Source organism: Lissotriton helveticus, chromosome 1_1 (genome assembly GCF_964261635.1).
Source record: "Lissotriton helveticus chromosome 1_1, aLisHel1.1, whole genome shotgun sequence".
In the NCBI taxonomy this organism is placed as follows: Eukaryota; Metazoa; Chordata; class Amphibia; order Caudata; family Salamandridae; genus Lissotriton; species Lissotriton helveticus.
The window spans coordinates 978,374,914-978,388,062 of record NC_136057.1 but is presented as its reverse complement, the minus strand read 5'-3'; the positions used below and the strand labels follow the sequence as shown (position 1 = coordinate 978,388,062).

General features: G+C 41.1%; 1 protein-coding gene across 2 annotated transcripts in view; it reads right to left on the bottom strand.

Moving 5' to 3' along the window:
- MKLN1 (muskelin 1) overlaps positions 1-13,149 on the bottom strand; it is a 785,750-nt gene that overhangs the window by 545,795 nt on the left and 226,806 nt on the right. The gene's annotated exons all lie outside the window — the stretch shown is intronic.

Sequence of the window (13,149 nt, the reverse complement as noted above, 5' to 3'; positions counted from 1 at the left end):
CCTGTGTTTATTTTGCTGAAAAGTAATGTGTCCGAGTTGGGAATAGCTTGACAACATCCTCGCTGCCTTCAAACTCTGTGGTGTGAAGATGGAGGCAATTCCATATAAATGCTTATACGCAATCCCATTATATCTGGATTATCCACAGTACTGCAGTGTTAAAAGGGCGATGAACGGCTATCTTTATCGTTTTTAAATAAATGTGTGCGTACTGTCTTTCATTTTGAAAGCCAGAAAGAGTGAAGTGAAGCATTATCGTGAAGTGCTTCAATGCGTATATTGTCATATCACCTTGTCTTGAAGTGACTGAGCAGTTGTGACTGGTTTGCAGCTATGGCTGTGGACCACCGGCGTATTTCTCGGGTAGCTGCTTGAGTAAAACAAGGTGCTGGACTGCCTTAGATGCTGCCGAAGATCGTTGCTCCTGCAGTCCTCAGACTTCAAAAGCAGGTGATGGCAGACCGCCAAAATACAGCAGGGAAGATCTCAGTATGGCCCATAGCCAGAGCACTCCTTGCTTCTGTTCTGCAGATGAACGATTAGAACAGTAGAAAAAAGGCATCATGGCATATTCTAATATTCTTTTCCGTGGCCTGCCAGATTCAAAAATGTATTTCAACCAGAATTTTTTTCTTCTGTTATTTCTTAATGTAACATTGTGAGCATGTAAGTGTTTGACTCACCGTCTAACTCTTTCATAACGTATAGGTCCGCGCTCTGCTTATAGCAATAGTTAATGAAAATTAAATACTTGAGTACTCATTAAAATACTACCATATAACGAAGGAGTGTTATTATTTTTGAATAGGGAGGACTGTTAATTATTTCTTCATCATTTATTGGCACTTGACACATTTCCAGTATTGCGAAGTACAAGTGTTCTTCCAATTAGTTCACTCCATCAGGAAGTTACTAATGGAAGGAAGAATGACTATCATTTAAATATCAGGTCTGTGAGCTGCAATTGCCTTCTCGCGTGTGTATGGAATCGTACTCAATGAATCCACTTACACCATCATCGTCTTCGGTCGGAGTGGGGATTGTTGCCATGTAAAATGCAAAGGCAAATGCAGTCTACTCATTTCTGCCCAGTGGCTTTTCAACCAATTGTCACACGTTTTCAGTTTTCGAAAATAAAGTTCAACTACTTCATGCGCTTTCTTTCCAGAGTTTTAGAGGCTTCATAGACCTATGATGGAAAGCTGTCCTTCTGGCAGTACTGAAAGAAAAGTTGGATATTCCTGCAAAAACAGTATGTACCAGTTACTGAGCTATTAGGACCCCACAGTCTGGTCTCCTCTCTGTCTCTGAAGACAAATAATGCTAAGTCCTGTGGCTCTCTTAGAGTTACTGCTCCAGCATGTGTCATACTCTGCAGTCAACACTTCACCTCATCGGAGAACATCTTTCAACAGAAAGGCTCGTAAAAGTAAACTGTTTCAGTGAGATTGACTATTGGCTTTAGTACTTTTGTTGCCAAATTGACAATCCAGAGCGCTAAACCCGAGATCTCAATTCGTAAGTGCTTGTATTACAGAACCCAAAAATGAGTTGTTTTGCTATCTGTTTTCTAGTTTGCAGGGCTAGTGCTGTGAAGGAACAAGTAGGATGCAAGTAGTGTGTTAATAGTAACCGGGAAATCAAGTCCCGAAACAGAGATACCAGACCTCCTTCATTCTAAGGTATGGAGCTGATTAGAACCTAGAGAAACCTTTGGTAGATTATTGGCAAAAAACTAAACCTATGCTAAAGACCATACTTACTTCTTCCCACGTACTAGACTTAGGTTAGGTACATTGGGGTAGGCGTATTTTAGAAGCACCAGTTGAGTATTTTAGACTGTGTTATCTATGTATGTATTTTTATATGGCTTAGAAACCATACAATGCTATTACAGTACTATTTTATAATAAGATTCTCGCTGTACGCATTATACTTTGCATTCTGCCTAACGATTGTAGCAGTTCACCTCTGTTGCATGAGAAAGAAGACTGTTCAATAAACCTTTTATTAATAACGCCTGTCTCACTATTTCTCTGCAAACTGTAGAAACGAAGCATGCACAATTGACTGAGTGAAATACTTATCTGTTGTTTCCACGACTCTGAAGACAGTTATTCCAGTCCTAGGGAAACAAAGTTGTCATGTTTATGCGGTTGTCAGAAACCAATCCCTCTTTGTGAATTTGAGAAAGTTTCTAGTGACCTCTGAGCTAGCTGGCACTCACAATTAAGTTTAGTATATTCGATAGAGACCTACTGACCTAAGTCCTACGTCATATCTATAGGATATCTTATTCCAATGCGCAGAGCCTATTGGGAATATAGGAACTAAACTACATGGCGCCCAACGTTTTGTAAGACACTAATTTAACGCTAGATACTAAAGTAACTCAGTTGTGCTTTTCTCAGAAACCCCTTTTTCCGTAATACTCCAATAGACGTCTGGAGTGGGTAACGGGATAATATCCGCCATAGCTGAGTAGGACGAAAAATCCTATGTATTAGCTTTTTGGTTTGTTCAACATTGAAGGATACAGTGTTCCAAAATATTGTGCATCTTATCTTTGTTTCCTTTAAACTTGCTTTGCAAACTTTCAGTCAACAAAATGACGGATAGCGACACCGAGAACGAAGGAGCTGCAGCTGATCCGGTAGCTTTTAACATAACAGGTTTCCAAGAAACCGACGAGGACGCTATAAGCATACCTCTAAATTTAAGGAAAGCCATCACTATAAAACTTATAAAAAATGGCCTATCAGCAAGAGGTGGTAGGGCAGTTTTTGTGATAGAGGCACATGAATATCATCAGACAGAGGTATTCTATTCATTGATAGTCTTCCCTGAAGCAGATTCAAGAACACCTGTGTTTCACTTCTACAAAGAAGATGAACCACCAGCGGAATACATTCCTTTAGAGGATATTGACATTCCACTAAATTACCAAGAGCATGCGCTCTGGTTTAAAGGCACCCTAAAACATATAAATCACATTACAAGGCTCGGTCCACTAGGTAGACCAGGAGTAACGTAGCTAGCCTTAGCCAGCTACAGACCTGACCCTGACATTACTTAGTAATATACAAAATTTAATAGAATCACATAATTAAAGGTCTTTATTAAAAACACCCCAACTCCTCCTAAAAAGAAGTGTGAAAACACTAAACAAACTTCTAAAGAGAAGCGATCTCATTCAGAGGTAGGTCTCCTCAAAAGGAGTCCTCTGAAAGGAGGTATAACTTCAGGAATAGGGATAATTTAAGAAAACCCGATAGATATCAAGATACTGATACACGTTCCTCTCATACCTTTCAGACTTCATCACAGAAATCCGAAAGAAGAGGACGGTCAGAACACAAAGAAGAACGCGTGAAGTCCAACGACGATCAACACGTTCAGAAAAACAAGACTACTCAATTCATCAAAAAGAAAGTAGCAGGTCTAAAAATCAGACATGCCGAGGATCTTGAGGACACAACTCAAGAACGGGGAATGGGCTCAGACAATGTTGGACAGCGCAGCAGAATTCACCATAGCTCGCAAGAACTTGAAGGATCATCTGGAGACAGTGGACTTGAATGAATTCATTCAAGTTGAACTGCAGATACCAGAGTTAGCTCTCCACATAAGTTATATAATATAACACTCCGGATGGGGGAGAGGGGGCATACCAAGAAGAGTGAGAGCACTCTTTTGGGAGCGACTTTCAAAGGGTTATGACATTCTTCTAGCTGAACAAGACTGGCCACCACAATTTGTCAGGGAGTGCCCACATGGCGAAGACATCATTATGCCAGCCTTCTCCAACCACATTCCAATTCATTTAAAATATACTTACGCGAGGAAATGGGCAGTTGTCCAGGCTCCTGCATTATATAAAAATCATGTAGGATGGGATGAGGATTCTCCTCACCATAAAATCTAGTTAACAAATTAACCAACTGCACAAAGGCAGTATCCAGTTAAGCAAAAAGCTAAAAAAACAGGTCAGGGAGATATTATATCAACTTGAATACCAAGGGGTGATAGAGACATGCACCTAGTCAATGAACAATCCTTTGTTTCCTGTCTCCAAACCAGACAATACATATCATCTAGTATTGGATTACAGACATTTAAACTCTTGGTACAAAATACACATAGTGCAGCATTAATGAACAACATTGTGCGTAAAAAATATTAAACCACATTAGATATTTCTAACGGTTTCTTCTGTCAAAACATTGCACCAGAAAGTAGGTATTTGACCGCTTTCTCAATTATGGGGACACAGCGTCATTTCTGTAGTCTCCCACAGGTATTCAAGAATAGTCCAGGGTTATTTTCAGCTAGAGTAACAGAGTTACTGAAGGGTATAAGTTAAGAAATGGAGAATTGCCCACCTCAATGTCCTTTTTCTAGGATATGAGTTGTCATGTGAAGGAAAAAGCCTGGCAGCCAACTTTTTTGAAAAGTGTGCGCTGCTCTAACCTCCAAAAACGCTGAAAAACTTAGTCGATTCTAGATTTCCTGAATTTGGGAAGAACTTGCATTCTAAACTACGAAGAAAGGGTTAAACCTCTCTACAAATTAATCAAACCTGATTTTAAAACGGTTAATTGGACACAAAAACACACAGAAATTTTGTGTTTACTCCAAACAGACATGTTAGCAACTAAACATTTACAAACACGCGTAAACGTATGCAACTTAGTGATCCGAATCATTCCAGGACAATGCAGATTCACGTACTTAACTTTTAACGAAGGTGGAAAAGTACCAATAGCTTACAAATCACACTTGTACACACAAGCAGAAACGAAATTCACTTCTACAGAGAAAATTCTGACAGCGGTTCAAACTGCAGTGGCAAAAGAGAGAGCCCTCGCACAGGGTAAGCGCTTATGGTCGTTACACCTGTACCTGCCTTAGAGGCAGTGACAAAAGCGGGCATTCAAAATGCTAAAGTTTTACATCCAAGATGGATACAATGGGTTAATTCTCTTGCTGCAACAGACGGTGAATATGTTTTTGATCCTTAATTGAAAATACAAGCATTTCTACAATACGAACAAGAATGTCCTCTGCCTACTGAAATTCTGCCTCTAGAGCAGTATGAATGTATAATTTATACTGACGGATCAGCTCAACCCGCTACGGAGGGTAAACAAGCCTACAGTGCGGCGTGCACAATCGTTAAAGGTCGTTGGAGCGATGGCAAATTCCGACCAATGGTCACTAAAACACAATCTCTAGGAGATTGTACAGCTCAGCGAGCTGAACTACAAGCATTTAAGATGGCGCTTGAGAATATGGACCGCAAATTCCCCACACTCAGTGTGCGATTCGTATTATTGTGTCCAATCTCACAATGAATACTTGCAAAACTGGATTCAAAATGGTTATAAAGATGCAAAAGGTGGCACAATCAAGCATAAACTGCTTTGGGAACAAGTAGTTAAGTTACGACAAAAACCAGAAAACACTCACGTGATACATACGCTGAGTCATCAAAGTGATGGCGTTCACGTTGAAGGGAATTCATTGCTGATGAAGCCGTGAAGGCAGCTGTGCAAACGGCTTCCGTAGCTGCAATCACTCGTACAAAACAAAAATAGACGGCGAAATAATGCAAGCTGTCAATGCTTCAAGCAAATAATAATCCACATTTGTAAAGCGCACACTCACCCGTTAGGGTCTCTAGGCGCTGGGGGCCGTCGGGAAGATTAAGCAAGCTATTGCCCAGAGTCACATGGTGCTGGGCTAACCTGCCGCCGGAGCCGGGGATCGAACCGTGATCCCCAGATTCCAGCGTCAGTCGCCCTGGCCGCAGCGCCACACCTCTCCATGGTAAAACATTACCAAAAGGGTGTCCACTCAAATACTCATACGTAACTGATGGGAACAATGTTCCGTTTGTTCTAAGCCCTGGAGTGGGGGAATGAGTTATTCCAAACATGGAACATAGATTAGGACTAATCTTTGCAGAAAATGAAGGGCTTTCCTCTGCACACGCAGGTGTTTCCGCCACAGTGTCATTATTAAAACAGAGATACTGGTGGCTGCGCATGAGGAAACAAACCAGAAACTATGTTTTGGAATGTGAAATCTGCCAAAAGATGAAAGTCCTGCGCAGACGCCCCTGTTAATTTCAGATAAACTATTAGCTTGCGTTTACCTGGACCACTGCAGTTCCTTACAGAGGGATGGTAACTATAAATATATCATGGTCATAGTGGATTTGTGTTCAAGGTTCATTTGGAGGTGTCCTCAGAGCTCGGCTGATGCTCGAACTGTTATAAAAGATTTGCGAGCTTTTAATCGGCACATACGCAGTCGGCACACTACATTCTGACCAGGATCCTGCGTTTAGCTCTCGAGCTTACAAGGAGGCCATGGCCAAATTAGGCGTTGCATGGCGGTACTCTAGTCCATACCATCCTGAGGGAAATTCGGTAGTGGAGAGAATAAAATGGGACATAAAGCAATCTATAACAGCTTGGGTGACGGGTGGGTCAAACATCTAATAAGTGTCCAACATAGTCTAAACAATCTGCCAAGAAATTCTCTAGGGGGACCACTCCATATGAAGTCCTTTTGGGGACCAGAATGTTAGTCTTGAACCTCGATTGTCAGACTTCTGTGGTAGATCAAAAATCCTTTGATATCAAAGACCGTTTGGCTGCTTTACAGGACTTAAATGAAATAAGAACGAAACAAAGTAACGTGTTCCTGAAGCCAACCACCGCAGAAGAGAGACCGACCGTCCCAGAAAGACCTGTCTGGATTCCTAAGCTTGGGGATCTAGTCAGAGAAAATATGGCAGACAAGAAGGAGTTTGGGCCTTCTTACAGACAACCAGTACCTGTCCTAGCAATCCACGGATCAAGAACAGTATTACTACCGCCCCTTGCTGGTAAAAAGGAGAACAGGTTTGTGTCCATCGACCTGGTCAAACAACATCATGTGGCCGATCATAAGCAGTAGGCCAAGTGGACTCCGCCAATGTAGCAGACGCCCTAATCTGGCTTGTATCCAAGAGGTTCAAACTGAGAGACTCAGCACCTTTGTAGATTCTGCAGTGCGAAAAGAAGGACTATGCAACAAAGCAATGGAACTTGTACCTCTTGAGACCCAAATAACAGTTTGTCAAGAAGCACCTGTCTACAATGAAGTAGCTCCGACTACAGAAATGTAACACGTGATCAAGTGGTTCCAGCGATTTCAACGAATCCTAATGCTATCCCTACAATTGACAGAACTGCCTCTGGCTATTTCATTAACTTTGAAATGTTTTCCGAGGATCCCAGCGAACCTGAAACGACGCCAGTAAAAAGAACTTTGAAAGTACAAGCAACAGACCTTTTTCATCACCTGGAAAAAATGTATCTGGTTTCCCCATGGATTGAACTTTGGATTGTGTTGGGTATACTTTTTCTTCTACTTTGGTTGACTCTGGTAATAACTTTGGGAATGCTTATAAATGGAAGATTTGTTAAAAAGGACACAGCAAGTAAAAACATCAACTTACTACTCAAGCCACACAAATCATCTCATCGTGAACAAAGAGACTTGTCATCAGTGAACATCACAGCCGTTCCTATACCAGGGGGTATAGCTTGGGACAGAACTGGTTATGACATTTTTGGCCCATCGGAGCTGTTGAAGATTTAACACCAGTTCAAGAATTCCTTGAATTACTTTGTTTCATCTAGTACCCTTTCTGATGATTGGGACTTCGAGACTGTTAATAATATGATGTCAGACTTAGAAATGTCTGCTGTATTTACAAATCATGAACTTAGAAAGTTCATCAGATTATGAACAAATGTATTGTTATAATCACTATGGTCATCATTTCTTGCACAAATCTGCAAATCCTAGAAATGTATTAATGTATAACCAATGGGAACATTGTCCTATGCCACCAAAGGGTAGCTCGAAAACATTTTTGGGAAAATGTCCATACTTTTCAAGTTTTAATACTTCCAATCCAGAATCATTTTACTTTAAAAGTTAATAAGACAGGAATGAATAGTATGTTGACAAATACCAAGCAAATTTATCCTGCAGCCTTTTATGCTCTGCTGTCTTCACTAGGTTTCGACTTTTGGGAACACAGCATTGAGACAAAAACTGTCTGGGGCACAAAAGATTGGCAAGTGCAGGGGATAGAAGCTTTATTTAGAGCCTGCATCATCCCAGAGTAAATTATGTTTTTGAATGACACTGTCCAACAGATATCTTGTCTTGGGTTAGCCAAGATAAAAGACCTAAACAATCCGTCCACACCTGCACCTACACCTGATAGCAATAATACTTCACAGGGGGAGGTCGACGTTCATACTATTTTGCATCAGAACAGACCCAGATTGGAAAAAATGGTTAATCTGGCCCACAGACACAAATAACTGTCGAGATAGATTCCTGAATAAAACACGGGGGTTCACATTCACTAGGCCAGATCCAAGATATGTTCAGAGACAGCATCCAGGAATAGTAACAATATACAGTGTAGGGAAGCTGTGCTTCGAATGGCTACATAGATCTACACTGAAGGATGTAAAGCAACACTCAACTTTACTTAAAGATGGCCCTGATCTTAGGGAATTCTTGCTAAGACCAGGAAAACCGCGTCATAAACGTTTTATATATGCCTGTATCTATGCTGCTTATAATGAAGCATGGAAGATTACGCAAGCAGAGACTGCAGAAAGAATACGAGAAATTGATAGTATTCATTTAGAGAAAACTCTCTCTGTAGTTGACAATGGGTTAACGACTGTCGTCCAGGATATATTCTTTGGACAGCATAGTATCCTCTGCTATAGACATCATGGAACAGGACTTGGTCATGTTGCAACATGGTCAGTCGCAAATACGTTATATCATGCTATTAGGCTGGACATTACAAAACCTTCGTTCAGGCTATGTGCCTTGGCTTTTAATCAATTCTATGTCACTGTTTTCAGAATTCAATCTCAATGATAAACAGATCAAACTGGCACAGAGAGGAGCAGACTATACGGTGCTGAACATTGAAAACTGGAAAGACTGCCATTAACTGTTGCTGAAAAGACAGCCACGGAACGGATTATACACGGAACAATCACTCTGCCTGTTACAATTTTCCATTTTCAATATTGCCTAAAACACATACCAGTGGGCACATATGGAAAGTTGGGTAAAGAATACATCAAGACATCCTGGGAATTACCATACACACACAGATGTTGGTGTGGGGGAAGAGAGGTGTTTCTTAGTGGTAAAAATTGTGAACACGCACTAAGTGATTCTCTCCTTTGTCAGGGTATTAATTTACACGGGGCCTGCGATGGTTCCTATAACAACTTATCCAGCCACCTGCAAGGTTCACCAGCTGCAGTGATTGATCCAATTTTTGGACAGCTTTATAATGGAAGTTACCTCATGTTGAACGATCACAGCTGCTGTGGCATTTTGCCAGGTTTGCCCTATCTAGTAACTGTGTCAGCCAGGGTCACTTGCTGTATGCAAGTATTGTTTCCAAAGACAGACCGAGAGTCGCCGTTATGGCCTTCACTGAACATCTCTTCTATACGAATTGATACTTTAAGCAGAATTAAAGCCATTCTTTCACAAAACAACTGTGCCACTGACCTCAGCCAAAGAAACCTATGATCTGCAAGTCGCAAGGACTTCTGCAGAGATACATGCCCTCGTAACTACAAATTACCCTATACATTTCTCGGAAATGTTAAGTCGTGTCTTAAACATGTCTGATACGAGTGGTATTGTATTGTATTGTATTCTATTCTATTCTTATTCTTAAGGCTTGTATAGCGCTCAGCTACCCCCAACTGGGGTGTCCCGGCACTTGCGGAAACTGCGAAAGATGAGGGCGAGATGAAATAGCCAATCCCAAATATGCTAAGGGAGGCTGAAGAGCCAAGTCTTCAGAGCCTTTCGGAAGATGAGTTCCGATTTTGCTTTCCTGATGTGATCAGGCATGGGATTCCACAACTGCGCTATATGCAAGAGTAAGTTCCTTGAATGTGGTTCTTCTCTTAATAGGCAGCCAGTGAAGACTACACAGATGAGGAGATATGTGATGTCTTAATGGGATGTTCCTAATAAGCCTGGCCGCTGCGTTCTGCACTATTTGCAGTTTTCTAAGCAGGTGTGCTGATAGCCCCAGGTACAGACTATTTGCATAGTCAAGTTGTGATGTGATTACCGCATGGACTATTGTTTGCCTGCAGTCCATTGGTAGGTAGTGAAGAAATCTTCTGAGGGCCTTCATTTTCCAGAAGCAAGAGGAAGAAACTTGACCAATTTTAGTCTTACATGGCAGGGAGGTGTCGATTTTAAAACCTAGATTCCTGGCAGACGAGACAGGAATAGGAGGGGGATTTAATTCTGAAGGCCACCAAAGATCTGCTGGAGGAGGTGAGGGCTGATTGAAAAATAGCACCTCCGTTTTATCTGTGTTTAGCTTTAGGTAGTTAGCTGTCATCCATATTGAGATATCCATAAGACACTGCCTACAATTGTACATGTATTTAAGACAGTATTTTCGGGACTGTTAGCACCTTTTGAAGCAGTCCTAGGAATCTTTCCAAACTTCGTGCACTCTGTGTTTGGCGGATTGCCTCTCATTTTGGTACTCGCTGCAGGGATACTATTTTTGCTCCTACTGCTGCGATATGGCAAGTCAATCCACAAGCGACACCCAGTTCACTATGGAGACAACTCTACTGGCGAAGGAGTGTTGTGAGCACATCGTCCAAATTTTGAGACTACCTCGTTTAAGAGAATTAAATACCACAAGGTTTCTGTCATTCAGACCAATTTGGCAAGATTGCATCTTACCTGTTCTGCGCTGCCTACTATGCGGAGAAGAATGCGTGCAAGACACTTGTCTGACACTTCCATCAGTCATGCCAACAGATGTTGATACTTTGCTTGAACCAGTAACGGCCCATGCATTGCGTTGTCCCCAGCGGCTACCAATTCTGATGACAGCATTCATTGAGATCTCACAGATGCAAAACGCTGATGGTGAGGTACGAGAGGAAACAGGCACACAGGTATAATCCACTACGAACATTGCTAATGCGACCAATGCTGACGACGATGCTTCACATCTATGTGCGGTTGATCTTCTTAATGAGGTAATCCAACTCTCACCTACAATGGTAGATTACTTTTTTACAGACTTAGAAGATTTGATGTTTTCTCCAAACAATAACACTGACTTTTGATTTGGCACACAGTGTACTGAGAGACTCTGAATTCGAACTTCATTTTTCAAAACAAAGTTCTAATTTTGGAACTCTTTTTTTCTATGATTATTACTTTTTCCAAATGTGTGTTTTTTCATTTTTTGGCACACAGTAATCTGCTTAAAGTAGAACTATTCATAGAGAACTAGAATTCTTTGAAAAACTTCCAGAGACAATATTTGACCTTGTCCTCATACCAACAGTTATATGTATTATGACATGAAATGGTTTCGGCACCTTTTCTTTTCTGTATTTACGAGCCATTTCATAAATGTATTTTCGTGATTCATTCAGATAGCATTTTTAAAAATGTCAACTATATGCTTAGAATGAAACATTGCTTAAATGCGTACAGCACAAATGCTCTCTTCATGTACAACCAGTACCATTGCATTTTTCGTACATAAGAAAGTGGATGGGTGTTGTATTGCGTTTTAGATTCCGAATGGATTTTCCCTATTCATACCCTTATATAGGTACAATTCACGTTGCCCTTATATAGGCATACAAATCAAGCCCTTATATATGCATAGCCCATGCTACCCAAATACAGGCATGGCTACTTCCATCCGTTCACCAAACGTCACAACGATTTCTTGGAAAACCAGCTTAAGCCGTTAGGGACTTCCCCGTGCTTGAATATTGATTTCTCCAAGAACTCATTAATTTTACGATGAACATCTATTCCTTAGCAGGGCTCGAAAAATCAAAAAAAATTGTGCTAGTCCTGCGGAACAAGTACCTTAAAAAATGTACTCTACCTAACTGCAACCTACATGACCTCCGTCTGTGAAAGCGGAGCAAATGTGACAAGATAACAAGATGTAAATGCATCTTTATTGCTCATTAACTTTGTGAGCAATAAAAATGCCTTTAAATCTTGTTATCTTGTCACATTTGCTCCGTTTTCACAGACAGAGGACAAAAGTTGGTTTGTTTTCGTACTCGGCAGAAAGGAGAGTTGGACCTAAAAACAGCTTGACCTGGTTAAATTTAGCTCGACTATGCGAGCGGAATTTTCGAGCCCTGCTTAGGGTTTGATTCATGACGTTCATATGCTCGACTTTACGTCAAACATGGCATTCCTAAACACCTTCAATGTATAAATATACCTTCACTTGCTATGGCAAAGCACGGTGGTTCGGAGCAGTTTGATGACCTTCTTGCCCGAAGCAGCTCGCTACAGCAAGTGCCGAAGGAAGCTGACTCTCCAGCTGACGCACTGCTCAGGAAGCTGCCCTCCTCTGCTGGGAAATCCAGCTCCAGTATTTCTGACTCCCCTTGCGGGGTGTTGGAAAATCAAGTCCCGAAACAGAGATACCAGACCTCCTTCATTCTAAGGTATGGAGCTGATTAGAACCTAGAGAAACCTTTGGTAGATTATTGGCAAAAAACTAAACCTATGCTAAAGACCATACTTACTTCTTCCCACGTACTAGACTTAGGTTAGGTACATTGGGGTAGGCGTATTTTAGAAGCACCAATTGAGTATTTTAGCCTTTGTTATTTATGTATGTATTTTTATATGGCTTAGAAACCATACAATGCTATTACAGTATTATTTTATAATATGATTCTCGCTGTACGCATTATACTTTGTATTCTGCCTAACGATTGTAGCAGTTCACCTCTCTTGAATGAGAAAGAAGACTGTTCAATAAACCTTTTATTGAAAACGCCTGTCTCACTATTTCTCTGCAAACTCTGTAGAAACGAAGCATGCACGATTGACTGAGTGAAATACTTATCTATTGTTTCCACGACTCTGAAGATAGTTATTCCAGTCCTAGGGAAACAAGGTTGTTATGTTTATGCAGTTGTCAGAAACGAATCCCTTCTTGTGAATTCGAGTGACCTCTGAGCTAGCTGGCACTCACAATTAAGTTTAGTATATTCGATTGAGACC